This window comes from Symphalangus syndactylus, chromosome 16, assembly GCF_028878055.3.
Source record: "Symphalangus syndactylus isolate Jambi chromosome 16, NHGRI_mSymSyn1-v2.1_pri, whole genome shotgun sequence".
Taxonomy (NCBI): domain Eukaryota; kingdom Metazoa; phylum Chordata; class Mammalia; order Primates; family Hylobatidae; genus Symphalangus; species Symphalangus syndactylus.
In genome coordinates this window covers 69,297,670-69,309,833 of record NC_072438.2, presented here as the reverse complement: position 1 = coordinate 69,309,833, position 12,164 = coordinate 69,297,670, and the positions used below count along the sequence as shown (strand labels likewise).

General features: G+C 37.4%; 1 long non-coding RNA gene across 1 annotated transcript in view; it reads right to left on the bottom strand.

Moving 5' to 3' along the window:
- LOC129464524 (uncharacterized) overlaps window positions 1-10,642 on the bottom strand; it is a 96,546-nt gene extending 85,904 nt beyond the window's left edge. Inside the window, exons 1-3 of the long non-coding RNA XR_008651621.2 lie at window positions 10,589-10,642; window positions 5,876-5,923; window positions 4,295-4,456 (exon numbers count right to left, since the gene is read on the bottom strand). This is a non-coding gene — a long non-coding RNA (uncharacterized lncRNA). The remainder of the gene's footprint in view (window positions 1-4,294; window positions 4,457-5,875; window positions 5,924-10,588) is intronic.
- Between the last annotated feature and the right edge of the window lie 1,522 nt (window positions 10,643-12,164).

The following is a 12,164-nucleotide window of genomic DNA, read 5'->3' as shown; positions in this document are numbered from 1 at the left end:
CATGAGGTCTAGAGGGAGCAGATAAAATGGCGAGAGTGGTGAACATGACAACAGAGTTAAGATAATCAGCAGCATTTGAAGAGGTCCCCAAGCAGAAAAGGATCTAGCAGACCAGGCTGGTATTTTTACAAAGGTGACTGATACTTAACTCATTCTGTTAGACATTTCTCTTTGGAATAGACTGGAGCCTGTTGGGCTGAGGTGGGAGGAAGGCAAGAAGGGCTGGGCATGGTGTCCTAGATGTGGATAAAAGTGGACAATCCCTTCTCATAGTCTCCTTTCCTGAGAGAGTTGCAATAATTCTATGATGTTTCCTGTCCTCATAAGAATATTAGACAGCCTGTTTACCTTGCCTGTAGCCCCTGCTTACTTTGAGCTTCATGTGTCCCTTGAAACAATTGTCAAGGCTGGTTAAACTAAATGTCAGTCACCGCTTTCCACCTGCCCTGCTATGTACTATTCTCTGCCCATGCCTCTTCCACCTGGAGCTCCTAGGTTCCTACTCAGGAAAGAAAACGTGTGTGTGTGTGTGTGATGAAGAGGAGGTGTTCTTATTTGCCCTACTTCTGTTTACTACAACATCTTTTTAAATGTGCCTTTCAACTATTTGCCTGAGCTAGATGCCTATGCAAATGTTTAGGAACCAAAGCTCCTCCTGTGACTCTCCTCTCCCACATGGAATTTCCCCTTTGTGAACAGTTGTAGCAGTAGCTGATAGGTGTGTATTCAGGCTGAAGGGAGATGGGTAGTAATGTAGTAGAAAGGGCCTTGAACAAGAAGTTACAAGACCAGTTTTCCATCACAGCTCTGCCATGTGACTCAGCGTCAGCTTAGGTCTATCTAATGGTTCAATAAATATTCACTCAGCACCTACTACACAGTAGACACCAAGCTGCAGTTTTCTCATCCAACTAAGGATAATAAAACAGGTCATAAAAGGGGTTTTATAGGATAATCTTTATAGTCTCAATTTTGTTACCAGTCTATGAAAAAATAAGTCAAATATAAACTAGAAGAAATAAAGACTCAAACTCCCCGTTTCTGAGTCTAGGAAACTATTCAAGTCATGATGTGTGTAACTAAATTATGGCTTATGAAATACCAGGAAAGAATGTTTCCCTGGGTGAGAGCAAGAATCACCTGACAACAAGACAATGTTTCATGCCTTAATGAAAGCCAGGGTGTGGCACTGAGCCCTGGTCTATCAAACAGGAAGTTCAACTTCTATTAAAGAGAGGAAACTTCTTGTGATTGATTGCCTAACCAATTAGGCTCACACATGGTATTGTTTATTTACCTTCTCTCCTCTTCATTGGGAGCACAAAATTTAGCTCAATTAGTTCCAAGACCTACAGACAAAACTCCCTAATTAGGAGGATACCGACTTAGCACGTGGCACAAAACTGTAGTGTCTAGTAAGTATATATTCTGAGGTATTCAATCACCAGGTAAGGCTTATTGATATGCCCAGGGCTGCTTTTAGTTATTTCTTTTGCCATTACAGAATGAATTATGGGAATAATCAGCTAAAAGAGCACGTCTTTCTTCTGTGGTTGCAATAACAAGAAGTGGGAGGGGGAGAAGGAAAAGGAGAAAGAGGAGGAAGGAGAGTGGGAGGAAGAAGAGGAGAGGAAAAAGTGCCACAACCACTGCCACCGCCAACCTAGTGAATCCGATAAAAGAGAAACTTCTGATACATTGACATGAAAGAAAGCTGTCATTTAGGATCAATACCCTAGGTGTATCTTTAAATGCTTTATGGATGAACTGTTGAGTCCTTTGCTCTTCTGGTGAAAGAATTAAAATCTAGCAATGTTTGCAGACTCCTTTTTGACTTGACTCTGATACCTACTATCATGTGTGAGTGGGTTATTCATTTCTTTTTGGATCTCAGCTTTCTCATCTAAAGATAGAGACAGTTGGCCTCCATCAGTAATTTTCCTTTGTCAGTATTGCATTTTTGGCTTTGTTAAAATAAAGCTTACAAAATCAGATACTGATAGAATTCCATCATTGGGCTTGCTTTGAAGAACGAATGAGATGACATGGGGAAGGTTCTTATACTTGGCATATAGGAATTGGTTGATGAAGTAAGACCACTAGGTTGTGCTTGCTTCTCCCCTGATGCCCGTGGTATTATCACCCCCTGTGTCCTCTCACATACTAAATCAATGTTTTAAGCATGTGTCTGAAGGTCAGTGAGAAACCCAGGTCCCCTCCACAATATCTGTGTGGATTGTTGGCCAGGGGAGGGGCAGGAACAGCGAGTCACCCCTCTGGTCATTTCTCATGAAATGTTCTGATCTCATTGGATTCTCAATCTCTTCTCTGTGTGTCTGCCTCAGCCACTGCTGCCCTGCCTACAAGCTTGTGAATTTTCCTCAAAATGGAAACTGCATCCAATGCTTTCTTCACACATGTGCATGATACCTAAACACTCCATTCCTTTTCCCCCTTGTGTTCCATTAGTAAAAAGCAATTGGACAAAGCCAGTTTTCAACTGAAGGTTTGGGCTAATGGAGGGAAATATCCACATATACTAACACAACATGGTCACTAATTTAAGATGAAATCTTAAACAACGCTGCTCTAAACCCACAGTCTTTCTCTGCCTCTGAGAATGTCTCGTAGATAGGTTCCGACCCCTCTGGGTTTGTCTCCTCAGACCTTTCTCTCTCTCTTACCACCTTAGCCTTCAGACCTCCAAATTTCTCATAAATTAGAGTTTCATTTTCTACCCGCTACTCAGATTGAGCTTGGATGATCTGCTAGATGAGAACCAACTACGTCACACCTCCACAGCCCAAAACACAGGTAGAAGCTTTGAAATTACAGTTTTTCCTTCCATCTGATTACATTTTTAGGCTGAGCTCCCATCTCTGTAGACAATTTAGGGAAGAAGGAAAAGTAGAAAGGTATAAAACCAGTATAAGTTCTCTCCCTACTTTGGGAGAACTATTCCAGCATATGACTTTCTTTTCTACTTCCCAATATAAATATTATCATTGTCAGTTTTATCATACTAGTATCTATCCTGCTGACACCCAACACTTAGATTAACAGTGCGCTGTTCTGAAACAAGAGATGAGACCCTGCGCTCCTCAGTCTAACTTCACGTGTCCCAGGCTGTCCCCTGAGTATTTCAGTACGACCAAAAGGCCAATTCTTCTTAAACCATGTGAGGAAGGAATACTTAAATTTTTTTTCCAGTTTCTCAAGGACTGATAATTTTGTAAAATCAAAATAGATTACCAGAAAATAAAATTCCAAACAAAAGACATACAAATTCAATTCCCAGGTTTTTTAAATTATGGGATACAAAAGATAAAATAACAAATTGCTGTATAAGTTTCTAAATGCATACTCTTCATTTCTGTTCTCATCTTGGTGCAGATGGGTTAACAGTGGTTCTTGGGATCAGTTGATTTCTGAGTTTATATCCAGCTCTAAAACTGTAACATTCTCCTGTGAAATCTTCATTCTCAGGTCTGACATCTATGAACAGAACTACAGTAGATGTGGACATGCAAGCTAAAGGAAATTTAGTTGTGAAGCATCTTTCCAGCTTCAACATTGTTATGAATTTATTTGCCACATTTAGTATGATGGTGTCACATCGACGTACAGTACCAGTGGCTCTTAAGCAGCACAGAAGCTAGATGACATTGTTTCAATTCTTGCTAAAATGGTTTATTTCCCAGAGAACGTTGGGTTTTGTTTAATGTGTTCTGGGCTCTGAGACTAGACTCCTGTAATAATTTAGCATAGCCAGATTTGTTTTTATGGAATTCAGTTATTTTTTACTTTTTTATTTCTTGAAAGCTGAGTAATTTTGAAAGTAATACAGAGTATAAAAAAGAGGCCAGGTGTGGTGGCTTATGCCTGTAATCCCAGTACTTGGGGAGGCTGAGGAGGGAGAATCACTTGAGGCCAGAAGTTTGAGACCAGCCTAGGAAACAAAGTAAGATCCAATCTCTACAAAAACAAAACAAAAATCAGCAGGAGATGATGATGCGCCTGTAGTGCCAGTTACTTGGGAGGCTGAGGCAGGGGATTGAAGCTGCAGTGAGCTATGACCATGTGCCACTGCACTCTATCCTGGGCAACACAGCAAGACCCTGTCTCTTTTAAACAAACAAAAAATTAATTTAAAAAAACACAGAAAAGGAAAACTACAGCTACTTCTAGTGAATCTTCCTCATAAATCTACTATTTCCAAAAACTTAAAACAAGAGAGTATCTTCAACCTTGAGAGTTCTGGCATTTAACAGACTGTTGAGAGCTTTCTTCTTACCAGTGTATTTGTTGGCAAATAAGTACTAAGGTGGGAGGTGTAGGGCAGGGACTGTCATTTCTGTTCTTTAGTGGGCATTAAATTCTTCAAGGAGTCTGTGAAGGCTTTTTTTGTGGTACCATCTCATCTTCCAAACTTGACCTCTTCCTTGTTCTTCAATTTCTACTCACAAATTTTCCAGTGGTAGAAGAGTTGGAAGAAAAGAGAAAGATCTGGTTCATTTAAGACTGAGTGGAGCCTTGACACATTTCAATTCTTTCTTTTTAAAAAATTCACTTTAAATTCAACTGTTTAGCTTAGGTTTTCATTTTAAAAATGGACTTTGGGGCAGGTGATTCCTAACTTCATTATAAATACTTTCAGACTTGCAATTATTTTATCCCATATTAGACTTCTTTAGCTTAAGTGAGAAACATAAATCGGGTTTATGCCTAACAACTTGTGTTTTGTAATGCTCCACAAAAGACCTTTTGATGAAGTAGATCAGGTTTAAGAAAAAAAGCTCTTCCCCAGGATTTTAGTTCCTGCAATTCATCAGGTCTGCAGAAAAACTCAGAAAGTTCAATTGTGGATCGAGACTTAACATGTAGACTTCAACCATTCTTTTTCTATTCTTTGCATCTTCCCACGTGATCCATGTCTTTCTCAAACATGGTGCTTCAGATTAGGCACTCTATGACTGTCAGATTCAATTCAGTTCTCATTTGTTGACCTCCTACTGGGTGCTAGATGTTGTGTTAGGCATTGACAATATAAATTTGTCCCTTCCCTTGAGGATTTCATGGAACTTCATCTGTTTGTTAATTTTTGTCCTTCAAGTTCTTATCTATATCTGTAAAATACATAAGTAATTCTCACCAAAAATTTATTTTTAAAAATCCATTGTTATTTTTGCCTATTTTTATTAAGGATCTTAAAATACCAGAAGTTAAAATAATGATATCTTATTTAAGACAACTTTCTTGTCTCACATAGACTGGGTTGGGCATTTCTCTTATGCATGTTCATAGCACTTTGCTCAAATATAGCATGGTACATTTGCATATCTTTGTAAATGACCTCTTTTTCTGACATCCTTATTAGACTATGAGTTTTCTGAAGACAGAGCCTGTGTCTTAGCCATCATTGAATCTTCAGAACCTAGAATATTTCCTAGCACACAGTAAGGCTCTATAAATGTTTACTGAATTATTGAATAAATAAAAGAAAGAAAAGAAAAACTCCACTTATTTGGTCTTCAAGTAACTCATAGCTAAGCTGCTATTGAAAATAGGATCTTTATAAAGTCTGGCTATGTATTCATTCAACTGCCAGGAGTTTCATGTTGATTTATTAGTGTGAAGAATCAAAGAGCTCTTTGAGACCAGCATCTCACCTAATTCACCTTTAACATGAGTTTCTTGGCTTTGAACATGTGATTGCAGCAATGTAGCTGTGACAAAATGCATATAGCATTAATATAAAGCATTAATATAAATCAGTGTAAGCCCCCACCCCATGCCACCCCACGGAAGCAGTTTTCTGTTGTATTTGAGACACCAAATATATAGAGTCACACTTCCTGGCTCTATCATATGTTACCTGCATGACCTTGAGAAAACGGCAATGATTTTGAGCCAGTTTCTTCATCTGCAAAATGGGATAACAAGAATTACCACATAGTGCTGTTGTGGGTGATGTTAAAAGATACACTTACACATTAACATTTTAAAGAGCTTATTTAAGCAGATAGTGATTTGGGAATCGGGCGGCATCATACCACAAGCAGTTTAGGGCACCACTGAGAGGACCCAAGGGGAAACGTTTTGTAGGGTGTTCTTGGAAGTCAGACAAAGAGAACATTTGATGGGCTAAAATGGAAAGTCCCTAGTTAGAGGTTAGTTGGCAGTTTGTGATCCCTAATATTGCTGTTATAATTATGGTAATTTGTTGATTTTGCTTAAAAAATTAGATGATAACACATTTGAACTTAAGCTTAATGGCTAAGCTTAAGTTTCCTTTTCATAGCTATGACCATTCACTCCGGGTTGGCTTTCAGTTACTTATGTTGGAACCCAAAGCCTGGGAGCCCTCTCAGCCTAATGGTCTCCCATTTATTATTATTTTTAACAGTAGTTAGAAGTTAGTATTTATAAGATGCTTAAAACACCATCTTGTACATACGTGCGTAATTAATGTTAGCCGTTGTGAAAGAAGATGTTTACATTGCTCTGTAAAGGCATTTATTTTGCAATTACTGAGCATCAAAGGAAACACTTACTGGAATTTGTTCTTCACTTACAAATGTGTAATTCTTACTAACGGCAAGTCTCTGTAGCTCAGCTGTAGATTCTTCAAAGGAAATATAAATGCAAATCTCTATATGCTGCTTAGGGTGGCAGCGGAATTGGAAAATGGTTTTCCTTAGTGGTCATCGCAATTTCAATCAATATCTGGTGGTTACATCTGAGTCAGCCCCATGATTTCATTGAGAACAGAGGTAGCTTGAACCTTCATAACTGGTATTATTGTTCACAGGCAAACTCCCTCTGCTGCCCCCTAAAGATCAGATCATGTAATTTCTGAAGGGTATTATTCTCTGACCTATATTTTCTTCTGTTTTTTTAAGGTGTGCCAACACAATTCATTTTCAATTAAGCTAAGCACCATGGCAATAACTAAATAAGTGGTATTAGATACACTGGATTTCATTTACCTTTAGGATAATTTCTAAAATGCTTCAGTGTTTGATATCTAGTAAAAAATTAAGACTTCCCTAAGTTCTCTGAATTCATACCATTTGACATACAACTATCTGACAGTACTGAAAAACATTAACTGCATCTAGACTCAAAAACAAGCTAAAAATGGTAGAGGAAATTTTACATTTGCCAAAATGTAAAATACAAAATTGAGAATGAGCTGCTTGTGTGTTCTCAACAAATAAGGAATTTTTTGACTCGCTCTAGAAAACACGTTTTCATGATTGCAGTTACTGCATTTTTTGGAAATAATTGCTGGTTATTTTGTCACATTTCCTATTGAGTTCAAATGTGCTTTCATCTATTTTTTAAGCAAAATCAATAAATTACCATAATGGTAACAACAATATTAAGGATCCCACAATGCCAATTGGTGTAAAGAATCCAATTCATAGCAGATTTCAGTTACCATAATTCTGTTGCAACTCTCAAGGTCCATCCTTCCTTTAGTAAATTTCCTCCAAAAGAAATCTTTGTAAAGGAGAAACACTTAACTTCTTGGGAATTCACAACAAATAAAGCCATCACTCTTTTGATATGGGGGCACATATGCTTATTTCTTATTTAATTGGCTGAGTTTTCCCTGGAGCAGATTTACTGAAGTACTCACCCACCAACATCTAAGTCAAAAAGGTTTTGAATGGCTCTTACTGTCTAACTTTTCATTTTATGGATTGCTAGATGCCAGACAGTCTCTTTTATTTGCTGCAAAGGCCTAGAATTTCTTTTTCCTTAAAGTATTGTGTGCTGGGTTTTTTAAAAATTGTATTGAAATACTACCCCTCCGCAGTCTCTGATATGATTAATAGGATCCAGAGCCTATTCATTTGCTGTTTGTTTTTAGCTCTAGGAAATGCACTGCTGCTCCCATTTTCTCTTCATAATATTTTCAATGGACCATGAGACTTATTGAAGAAGAAATGTAGTGACTCATACAGCCAGTTGATGATAGTATATAAAAGATTCCAGACTAGACCAGAGTGTACACATTTCTGCAACTCGGAGATCATGGTTGTCTGTCTCGTTTCCTAAAAACTGAAGGTAATTTTAACTACCACATGTATACTAGTAAACTTACAAATAGACAGGCTATTATGAGGTTCAAAGTTGATATTTTTTCAGAGATTTTTAATATTATAAATAAAAATCATAACCAGTGTTACCTTTAATACATTAATATCATATTGCTAGTTTGTCTAATACAGTATTGGGGTTTAGAAATTTGCATGCAGAACTTCTATAAAATCTTTCGTTTTGAATAGTGGAGAACTTCTATGAAATCTTTCCTTTTGCACAGCAATAGAACTATTGTAAACAATGCAATTAATTTCTGAAATGGGTGCTGTATTAATTTTGTATTGTTGCTGTAACCAATTATCATAAATTTCGTGGCTTAAAACAACACAAATTTATTCTTACAGTTCCATTGCTTAGAAATCTGACACCAGTCTTTCTGGGCTAAGCTCAAGATATCAATAAGTTATATTCCTTCCTAGAAGATCTAGAGGAGAACCATTTTCTTCCTTTTTTCAACTTCAAAAGGCTGCTTGCATTCTTTGGTTCATAGTCTTCTTTCTCCATCTTAAAAGCCAGCAGTACTACATTTCTCTGACAGTCCTCCCATAGTCACATTTCCCTCTGACCACATCTCCCTGTGACCACATCTCCCTCAACCAGGAAATATTCTGTAATGTTAAGGACCCATGTGGTTAGATTTGGCCCACCAGGAATCCTATACAATCTTTCATCTTAAGTTCTGCAACATAATCACATCTTTAAAGTCCTTTTTTGCCTGTACGGTAACATGTTCACAGGATATAAGAATTAAGACATGGACATCTTTGGGGAGCAATTATTTTGCCTACTGTGGATACTATTTTCATCACTAGGAAAAATTGAAGCACAATGTGTAATTGCCTAATGGGTACTTCCTGCATGCTACACAGACAAAACCAATTCACTGAGACCATGGTATTGCAGTAAAGACAGAGTTCAATTGACACAAAGCTGGTCACATGGAAGATGGAGTTATTACTCAAATCAGTCTCTCTGACTGTTCAGAGGTTAGGGGATTTTCAAGGATAGTTTGGTGGGCAGGGTGCTAGGGAATGAAGAATGTGGACTAGTTGAGAATGAAACCATAGAGGTGTGGAAAACGGTTCTTGTGAGCTAACTCAGCCTCTGAGTAGAGGCCACAGGACTAGTTGAGGCATGAGTCGCCATCTGGGTAGAGTCAACTGGTTTCAGAAATGCAGTAGTCTGAAAAGATCTCTCAAAAGGCTAATCATAGCTTCTACAATAGTGACGTTATTTACAGGAGTAATTGGGGAAGTTACAAATCTTGTTTCTTCCGGAACAATGGCTGGTCATCATTTAACGATCCCTGCATCTTAGCAGAATGCAGGCCCCTCTCATAGCCCTAACCTGGTGGTTTTTCATTAGTTTTACACAGGCGGCTTAGTTTTGGGAAGGACCATTATCATGCTTGCTTTCAGATTAAACTATAAAGTAAATTCTTCCCAACGTTAGCTTGGCTTATGCCCAGGAATGACCAAAGACAGCTTAGAGATAAGAAAATGGATGGAGTCAACTATGTAAAATTTCTCTTATGTAATTTCGCAAAAGCAGTTTCAATTGCATACACAATGTGGTCTCTAACAGTAAATAAATAACAGTAAACCTATTATTTATATTGACTTTCTTCAAATCCTCAACTCCATAGTTTCCTTTCCTCTAAAAAGCAGAGGACTAGAACTGCATATTAAAATTACTTAGATTCATATTAAGAAGTCTTAAAATAACTGTGATTGGTGTGTGTGTATGTGTTTTCTCAGAGACGATTCGAATATTTTCTCTTTCAAAATATCTTCCTTTGTGACTGTACTCTTTATTAGCTGGGGCTGATTCAAATAATCATAGAATGCATGCTGGTGTCTGATCTGCTTTTCTCCTGACTCTCAATTTCCCACCATGACTATCACTGTATCTCATTAATCATCAGGATAGAACACCTCAGATTGTTAAGATCTAAATGCATTCTGACAACTCTCAGAGATGATCTGGCACTGAATGTGAGAAAACAGATGACCGTATTCAGAACTGATGGTTGGTTGAATACTTTATTTGTAACCATTAGACTAAGTTACTTTTCATAAGTACGTAGGTCTCAGTGCTCCTTTCTCAGTGCTTCTCAACTCCTGACATCCCCAAATAGAGAATGTTGTCATAAACACCAGATGAAGAAGGAGAACCTGCCACTTGCTAAGATCAAGCAGGCTGACCTCTAAGAAATGCCAAATCATGCACCTTACCTTGGCTAAATATGCCTCACTCTTTACACAGGACTTTGTTTTTAAGCAATCCTCATAACAATTTTGTAATGTAGGCATAATCCTCCCCCACCACCAGAACTTCAGAAGAATTGAGTAAAGTATCCAAGATCCACAGCTAAAAAGCATTAGAGTTCACTTGATTTCAATAAAAAAATTACAAGGCATGTTTTGGCCTCTTAAGGCAAGAAAAAAACACAGTCTGAAGAGACAAAAGCACTTACCAAACTCAGATGTGACATAGATGCTAGAACGATATAGGTTAGCAACTTGAACCTACATAAGGAAAGGAAGAACATTACAGAAGGAATAAGTGAAAGCAAAATAAAATCTAAATTTTTTATTATTCTTAATGCTTCTAAAAGATGTATGTTTGTTGAAGCAATAATAGTAGTAATGTATTGGGTGATTAAAGCATATGAAGTACTGAAAATGAATGACAGCAATGGACAGAAAAGAGGAACTGGGAATACTACGTAACTGTTCAAATGGCTAAAATTCACAACACTGACAATACCAATTCCTGGTGAAGATGCAGAGCAACAGAAACTCTCCCGCATTGTTGATGGGAATGCAGAATGTTATAGCCATTTTGGAAGACAGTTTAGCAGTTTCTTATAAAGTTAAACATATTCTACCATACCACCAATTCCCTTCTTAGGTATTTACCCAACTGATTTGAAAACTTATGTAAACACAAAAACCCTCATGTGAATGTTTATAGTAGCTTTAGGCATGATTGTGAAGAGCTGGAAGTATCCAAGATGTCCTTTGGTAGTGAACAGGTAAACAATCTGTGGCACAGCCATACAATGGAATATTACTTGGTAATAAAAAGAAATAAACTACCAAGCCACAAAAAGATGTGGATGAATTTGAAGTGCATATTGCTAAGTGAAAGAAGGCAGTTTGAAAAGGCTGCATATTCTATAATTCCATTAGTATGGGAATCTGGAAAGCCAAAATTATAGAGATAATAAACATATCAGTGGTCACTAGGATTTGGGGGTAGGGAGGTTAACAGCACAGGGGATTTTCTAGGACAGTGAAACTATTCTCATAGATGCTGTAATGATAGATATATGACATGCATTTATCAAAACACAGAACCTTCCACCACAAGGAGTAAACCTTAAGGGATGCAAATAAAAGAAAAAGTTTAGGAGGTTGGGGAATCCCAAGATGGAAGAATGCAGAATGTGACAAGATAATCTAACTGTATTACAAATGTACAAAATAACCTCACCAAAGAGGAGGGGAGGAAATGGTGCTGACCTAAGTGAATTTGGAAATGAGTGGAATCTGTAAGATAAAAAGCAAAAGAAACTATAAATAAGAGTGTACTCTAGTAAATAGAGTTACTTCCCATGAGGGTATGGATTTACAATTCTGAAACCATTATATGTGTACACTGGAAATTAACAATAAAGTAAATTTATGGCAGATGTTGAAAGACAGGTTTCTCACAGTTGGAATGTGAGGCTTATAGATAAGCAAGAGGAGTAGGAAACTAGAACGATCGATGTAGCAATGGATTAGAGTTGGAAATATCAGTATAAACTCATTCTTAGCTTAATATAAATACACTGGCTAAATATATAATTATTTATAGATATACATATATACATGTATTAGTATATACACATATTTTTCTTTCTCTTAGCTGAGAGGGCCTGGAAGGAATGAACATACTTAGCACCCAGATCTTGGTTACTAACACTAGATAAACACGAATTTAAAAACTGAGATCTCCTTGGAGAAATGGCTGATTCTATACTGGCAGGAAATACAAAAGATAAG